Source organism: Coccinella septempunctata, chromosome 1, assembly GCF_907165205.1.
Source record: "Coccinella septempunctata chromosome 1, icCocSept1.1, whole genome shotgun sequence".
Taxonomy (NCBI): Eukaryota; Metazoa; Arthropoda; class Insecta; order Coleoptera; family Coccinellidae; genus Coccinella; species Coccinella septempunctata.
In genome coordinates this window covers 23346306-23354843 of record NC_058189.1, presented here as the reverse complement: position 1 = coordinate 23354843, position 8538 = coordinate 23346306, and the positions used below count along the sequence as shown (strand labels likewise).

The window sequence follows — 8538 nt, the reverse complement described above, 5'->3', positions numbered from 1 at the left end:
ATATATATATATATATATATATATATATATATATATATATATATATATATATATATATATATATATATATATATATATATATATATATATATATATATATACAAATATACTTCAAAAATTAGCTGGTTCTTCATGGAGTGCTGATACCATCACACATTATTGATCCTTTAAAAAAAGTCCATGGCTTTGATCTTCCTAGAAAAATTTAGTGTACGCTAAATCGACTTAGGACTGGCCATGGTCGGTGTAATAGCATGATCTTTAGGTGGAATGCTGTTGGTAGTCCAAGATGTGAGTGTGACACAAAAGAAGAAATTATAGACCACTTGGTAAAACGTTGCAACGTCAACCATCATGGTAGAAGGAAGGGGGAGAAAGTTTTTGGATTTTGTCCTATGAAGAAGAAGTCCTTCAATATAATAATTTCAGCTCATTCTTCACACAAATTCATTATCATTACACCTTTACGGTCAAACAGAGAGTTTTTTCTGAGGTTTTTATCTCTGTTTTCATATATATCATACGAAGATATGTATGGTACCATGTTTTTTTTCTGCTTACACTGAGATCTGGAACGATAAACAGGTTTCAGGATCTGTCTCTTGTTGCCATTTCTTTACACCCGCTCCATTGTTTTGAGATTGTAAAAGTTTGTAACACTCTAATTCGAAAGAATATATACATATATCCCAAATACCACACACACACATATTTAAAACATTTTATAGACCATAGCTCATAGACTTTTAGATGATCTATAAAACATCAGAAAGTATCGAACCTTTAACCTAGATTCGACGTAAAAATGTCCTCGAGATTTACGTTGAAAAGTATCACTTCTTTAGACGTCTATTCGACGTAATTATAATTATATCTATAACAAGTACGATTTCTGCTATTCTCGAGATTATCCTGATTTGGTATTATGTTTGATATATAATAGACGTTTGAGGATGTACTTTATTAAAATCATTCGACAACGTTTATATATCATTAGATTTTCGACATTTTTCTTCGATCAACAATCTGATAATATATAGATGATCTGAAAAACATGGACAATCAGGACATCTAAATCATGTAGCACCAAAGATCTTCTTTAGACTTTGGAGCATTGTCTTTTTCGTTGAAGAAATCGGATGTCTATTAGAGGAATGATTATTTATTGAAAAAGATGGTGTTAGTATTCACCTATTTTAGATGATCAAAGATGAACGTTTGTTAGATATTTCTAGAATGACCTTGTATTGTATATACAGTTTTTGTCCTCTAATTGTTGTCAACTTTGGAATTATATTAGGATAATTTAAAAAACGTGATTCTAATGACCTCTTAACTAGACATATTTATTTCACAAGATATGTTTCGAAGAAGGGTCCATGTGAAAGAAAATGGACGTTCCGTAGATTCAAGATCCACATCTTCGAATCATATCTATAAATTCTGACCACTTGAAAATCTACAGATTAGTGATGGGCGAGTTCATATTTATACGGAATGGTTGACAGTTCGTATGGGAGATGGAAGAGAAATAACAGGTTCTGATGACTAAATATATTTATAATAAAAAAAACAAAAATAAATATAATTCAAAAACATGACACAAATTCATAAAATTGGAAAAAACATAATATAAATAGATGAGATTATTGTCTATTTGTTTTTATTCCTCTCATATTCGTACCGTTGATTGGCTAGTCGTAACCAGTCTTGAATGGTCCGTTTTATGACAGCATCTTTAAGTCTGCTGGTGTTTCACTTTCGAAGAGAACATATACAGCCTCTGTAAGCAACATAAATTACAAATAGCTAAATGTTTTTTGATTGAATATCCATTACAAGTTGAGAAAATATGCAAAAAAATATTCTTTTGAAGAAAATGAAGCGATGAACCAAAACCTGGAGATACAAATTATAAATCAATAGGATTCAATTTCCGTACTCTTTAGATATCCTGTAGTATTTTTCAGAAATCAAAAACGCTGCTCTAATGAACTCCTATGGATTAATTGATACAGAATTTTCAATTCGAACATCGAAATACGAAAAAACATTCGAATTCTTAAATGATCTAAAAAACATCTAAACATTTCCTCGAAGATTTCAAACTCCGTATATTCAACTATTCGTCAAATTTCAGATTGAATCCTGTTTTGTAAGTACCTACTTATAATAATAAGGGTTACATTATTCAGCAAGTGTTGAGTGAAGTGATTCAAAATTCACTTCTGAATCGATGTCTGAAGATGTCTATCAATAGACTTTTTCAGATAACCGTCTTCACCAAGTAAATTTTACATAGAAATAGAAAACGCTGCTGTATAATGAACTCCTATGGATTAATTGATACAAAATTTTCAATTCGAACATCGAAATATGAAAAAATATTCGAATTCTTAAATGATCTAAAAAACATCTAAACATTTCCTCGAAGATTTCAAACTCTGTATATTCGATTATTCGTCAAATTTCCGATTGATATTCCTCAGAGGAGCGCATTTTAGATATAATATATACCATTAATAGTACCTATCTAACTAAATTTATTGACTTGTCAATGGTTATCTGAAAAATATCATTTAATAGACTTTATTAGACGATTGATCTATGGAAGATATTTCTATTTTAAATCTACTTATATTTCAATTTATTGTAGCCAAAAATTCAGGTAAGTATTTGAAAACGATAACTGGATATCATTTTTAACAGAGAGCACGAATCCAAACTAATACCATATCGAAGTAAATAGTTTTTTCCGAGGTATTTTCCTATGTTCAAGCAATTTAATTAATGTGTGAAGGGATTACCTGCTGTAACTACCCTCAGTAGAAATTGCACTCACCTTGTTCAATTATTACAGCACAAATCACTAATCAAAAAACGAACACAATCACTAGCCGACTTGACCTTCTTACCAAGAAGGGTTGTATACTAACGGAAATGTTGAATGTTCAAGTTCAATTGGCTATGCACTATGAACTTTAACTCTATTGGCCCATGGCTGGTTCGCGGCTTCTTGCGAATTGCGATAAGACTTCGCCACCAAGCGATCCAACCCGATCGTAGTTCGTGTCTAGTCCTTCTCATCGCATATCTCTCGATCCTTCAACCAAACCTATTTTCTGCAAACTCGGAAAAATATCCTTTTTTTCAAGACTCTCAAGAGTATCTTGGGTTAATCAATAGTTTCGTTCGAAATTCATATTTAACATATTGAATTTAGGAGTCAATCATTTTTTCCCATTATTGTTTTTGAAATAGGTACCAATATTCATACTCGATTTTCGATTTATGTTAAAAAAATTGTTTGATCAGTTTTATCATATGAAAATTTTCACGAATTTCAATATCCTGATACTAAGTCTCCTAGAGAAACATCCCCATCAGTAAGAATACGGACATGTGCTTTTTAACATTGATACTTAGATGATAAAACACAATATGAATTTGAAAAATACACTAGGAAGATGTTGATTAGTCCAAAATTTTTTGACTATCGTAGAAATATGGTTTATGAATAATTAATTTCGGAAGTCACTTCAATAGATGACATTGACTTCTTATTATTATTTGGGACACTTGGAATCGTTAAGTTTAAGGCTGTGACTAGAGTCCCGACTCGGGATCCGTGTCCAGTCCCGACGGACGAAATCAAATGACTCGAATACCAAACAGATCGCTTGTCCTTACTCGGGACCCTTGTCCAGTCCCGACATTGTAAAAGGGTTTTGAGGTTATGTTCGCGAATCTTATAATATTATTTATGAATAGTTGCGACAAAATTCAAGGAGTGATACCTCATCAAAAAATAGTGTGGGCTTTTTCTAAATCAAGATTGAAAAGGCAGGAGAAAATACTATCTTTTAATTTGAGAATGAAAGGAGCAAGTATGCAATTCTAAATAGTGAGAAAGTTGGGAATTGGTTAGTGTAAATTGATCTAAAGGAATTGCCAGACGTAATTCTTGATTCAGAGGTGAACCTCTTCCTTACGGCCATTCTTGACTATAAAAATGTGATAGAGAAAGGAAGCTGAGAAATATATTTGTGAAATGTATAATATTTTATACGAAATAACGACACTATGCTGCGGCATCTCAATAAAATGTATTTTTATTTGAAGTGTATGAAAATTTAGCGAAAAAGGTAAAGGTAGTAGTTCTGTTTAAAATGAGCATCTTAGATGTTTCATTTCAAGATTGCTCTTTTTTCTCTTCATAAATGTGATGATTTGAAAATAAAATATACTAACAACATACATATTCATCTTTATAGCAACTCATATCTACATGCCCGATTGAAATATGAATCATTGTTTCTATTTGACTGGGTATAGGCTAATGATTTGTACTGAACATTTAGTTTTTCGCTACTCCTTTCACTGCTCAATAATTTCAAAGCACCAATGAGTGCATCGTTGAATTCGGGACCGAATATCAGTCCGGAATTTAATGACGTCACTCGGGACTGGACACGAGTCCCGAGTCGGGACTCTAGTCACCGCCTAAGTTTAAAGACGATCTAGCAATGACAAATCTAGAAGAAATTTATTTGTTCACTGTTTTTCGACCATTTTACTTAGATGTTTTATATATGTAATCTAGGCGTCTAAACAAAGTCAGATATTGATGTGTCATATCGATATATATGATATCTATTTCCCGTCTGAAAATTAATTTCATCATGATTATAAAATTAAGATATCCAATAAACGTTTTTTCAATATATGGTCTTCTTTGAAGATATTAATCGACATATTTGGTACAATTTGAATTCTAATGTTCATAGACCATACAAAATGATATATCTGAAAGATATTCATCTGGTCACTGGTTTTCGACCATTTTAGTTAGATGTTCTCCATATGTAATCTAGATGTCTTAATAAAGATTGATGAGATAATAATGATTGATGTCCAATATTGGTATGGTATATCATATCTATTAGTTGTCTGACAAGTGATTCTTTCGCGATTAATACAATTAGATATAAGATAAATGTTTTTCAGATGTATATTAGGAAACTAATCTATTTTCAGACATCTTACGGACATAAGAATTTTGCCAGGCATAAGACTAGACATCTAAAAGATATTTCAAAAACATCATTCATAGAAAACGTCTTATTCAGATAATCTAATTTTGATCATAATTCAGAGCAAGATCATTTTAGATTCCTTTTGACATAAATGAGATGTCATTTAGACGGAAGTGTGTTGTTTGGGATAGATGGTACGTAGGTGCAATAGACTAACTGAGCAAATTTCAGGCTTTCCTGAAATATGTGTTGTCTGGCAGCCACTGGCTCTCAAACTTCATAGTAACACTAGTTTTACTGCTCATTATAACTGAATTAAATGATTAGTGCTCCAGTTCGTCATAACACAACAAAAATATCAAATGTTGTAGCCAACTATTGTTTTGACCGTTCGCTTTTTCCGAACCCTAGATTTTTGCGGAATAGAAAGAACAAACACGAGCAAGAAGTGTAGAACACACGGCAATTGCGGTGTAAATATTGAATCAGTTCAGCGCTCAACTCGGAACTCCAGCATACCTGCTGTAAAATTTATGCGATGGAATTATGACAAAATGAACGTTAAATTATTTATGACTTCTTCACTCACTTTCCCTGTCGTTTAAAAGGCATATTCCAGTCGATATTTATGAAATATCTATGACATTATTTATCAATAACAGGAAATCTGGAAGCTGTAATCGTTTTCATTGAATTTCGTCACAGAAATATTAAGAATAAACATGACTGAGTAGATAGGTCTTACTCTGGTATATGGCTTCATAACCTGACAGGGATAAAATCGATTATTCTTCAGTGAGTATGTTCTTCCCTTTTGTGAAAATTGAAGTCAATTGATTTCATTACCAAGTGTATCAGAGAAACGAAACTTTTCCAAATCATAAGGATGTATTAGTTGTGAAAAGCGACAAGGGTAATTCAACTGTTCAGCGATGAATAGAGACCAATACGATGCCAATGCTTATTCGATCCTTGATGATAATAACACATATAAAAAATTTCCTTTTGATGCAACCAAAAAAAGTTCAAAACTGCCTCAACAAAATAATTAGTAAATTTTACAAGCAGAATCACATTGATGTATCAACATACAAATATTTACGTAGTGTAAATGGCGTAAGTCCGAAAATTCATTTCTTGCCTAATGTACACAAGAATGGCATTTCGTTTCGGCCAATTGTTAGTTTCGTTGTCAGTCTGCTTTATAATCTCACTAAATTTCTAGCCAAGCTTCTAAACTATATCACCGAGTCATTCGCTTGACAAAAGAAGACGTGCTATGGTGCTCCTAGTGCTATAAAAGAGAAAGCGGAAGAGAAAGTAGAGGTGAAAGTGCCCACTAACAAATCTATGGAATATTTGATTCCGACTCTGAAGTTTGTGTAGGTTCTATATTTGTTATCGGAATTTTAATTCATTAAAATTTTCAAAGTTGGTGTTCATCCTCGGTGTCAAGAATTTGTTTTCTTTGGTACTGCAGAAAACATCAGGTGAGCTTATTTTTCGTATCTTTTGTCTGATTTTTCTCATAGCGTAGAAAACTGTCGGCTTTATACCATAGTTTTATATTAGACTATTTCAGTGAAGATTTCTGAATATTTTATTATTTTCAAATTGTTTGATATTTTGAGATTTTTGAGTATAAAACCATGTCGGAAACCTCAGATAATGAGGGTTTCTACATGGAAGCGACTGATGGAGAAGAATTCAGCGAAGGCGAACACGAGGAGCTTGTAAAGTTCAGAGAAAAAAATGGGCAGTTGAAAGCTCAAATTGTCCAACTGACCGAAACTGTGACACAGTTGGTCGGTGAGATGCGCCTCTTGAGAGAGGAAATGACCCGAAATAATATGCCAAAGTCCCCCACTTACAAAAATAATTCCCTTAAAGGAACTGTTTCACAACTCGAAACAAGAAAAAATGATGCAACGTTGGCTGCGAAGGCCCCAAACGCGCCCCCAACTAAACGCGCGCGAAAAGTAAGCTCCTCTTCTGATGAGGAGACCGTCAAGCAGACAACGGAAGTACCTAAAAGGGATAAAATCCCACCCATCACGATGATGGGTACATCAGATTAGGTAGAGATCTCAAAAGCTCTCTATACCAAGAAATTCAGCTATAACCGGGCTACTGTAATGAAAGACGGAATCAAGATTATAGCCACAACTGTAGATGACTGAGGAGGAATATAGTAGCTATGAATTAGAGGTTTCAGCCAAAATCAAAGCAGTCAAAAAATTTCGTATATATTTACTTGGAATCCGTTTTAAAATTGTAACAGATTGTTCAGCTTTTCAAAAGACCATGAGTAAGAAAGATTTGACAACTAGAGTTGCCAGATGGTTTTTACTATTGGAAGAATATTCTTATGAAATTCAACATCGAAAAGGAAACAAGATATCTCACGTAGATGCTTTAAGTCGTTATTCAGTTGTTATGTCGATGACTTTTGTTGAAGAAGATGATGTGATAGAGCAACTCAGGCGGGCACAAGAGATGGATGAATATATATTAGCAATAAAAAAGATACTGAGTACGGAAGATTATGAAGATTTTTTCATGAAAAGTGAAATACTAGTTTGAGAACGGAAGAGAATTAATAGTAGCTCTGAAAGCGATGCAAACTGAAATAATAAAAAGAGCACATGATTCTTTTCCTGCTGTACATAGCGGACCTCCCACAATCATTGATCTCAAAGTGTCTCCTGTTCGCCGACGATGCCAAATTATACAGTGTCCCATCCCTTACCTATAACCAGCTGCAGTCCGACCTGGATAGTATTGCTCTCTGGGTTGAAAAATGGTTGCTACCTCTCAACATCAGCAAGTGCTGTGTTCTGCACCTCGGCAGAAACAATCCCAGGCTTCCTTATACGCTGGCTGGAGAGTCTCTTACTGTGGTCCGGAGCCATCTTGATCTTGGGGTGATCGTCAATTCCGATCTTGACTGGTCGGAGCATATAACTGAGGCTTGTAGTAGAGCCAAGAAGGCCGCCTTCCTCATTCAACGGTCTTTCAGGGGTTGTAGTATACAGACTGCCAAATTGCTGTACACAACCTACGTGAGGCCTATTCTAGAGTACGCTGGGCCAGTTTGGTGGGTAGCTCTCAAATCTGACTTACAGCTTCTTGAGTCTATCCAGAGATGGTGCACAAGAATCCCGTTTTCCTGGTTCTCTCGACCAAGCTACGAGGCAAGAATGAGATTGTTTGACCTGACAAGATTCGAGGACCGGCGTGCCAGGGGTGACATGATAGTGGCTTTTAGGGCTACGCATGGATTCTTTGGTGTAGACCTTGAACATTTATTCCCTTTAAATACGAACCATCTTCGCGGACATAGTTTCAAACTTGCCAAGGAATCGTTTAAAACCACCTGCCGGATGAACTTCCTACCTAATAGAATTTTCGACGTTTGGAATCGTCTCCCGAATGAAGTGGTGAATGATGATACAGTCAACAGGTTCAAGAACATGTACGACCGATGGCGAAATGCTTATTC

General features: G+C 34.3%; 1 long non-coding RNA gene across 1 annotated transcript; it reads left to right on the top strand.

Moving 5' to 3' along the window:
• The first annotated feature begins 3369 nt into the window (after nucleotides 1-3369).
• LOC123311006 lies at nucleotides 3370-4645 on the top strand. Its single transcript, XR_006537416.1, has 3 exons — nucleotides 3370-3587; nucleotides 4146-4151; nucleotides 4509-4645. It is a non-coding gene; the product is annotated as an uncharacterized LOC123311006 (long non-coding RNA).
• The last annotated feature ends 3893 nt before the right edge of the window (nucleotides 4646-8538 follow it).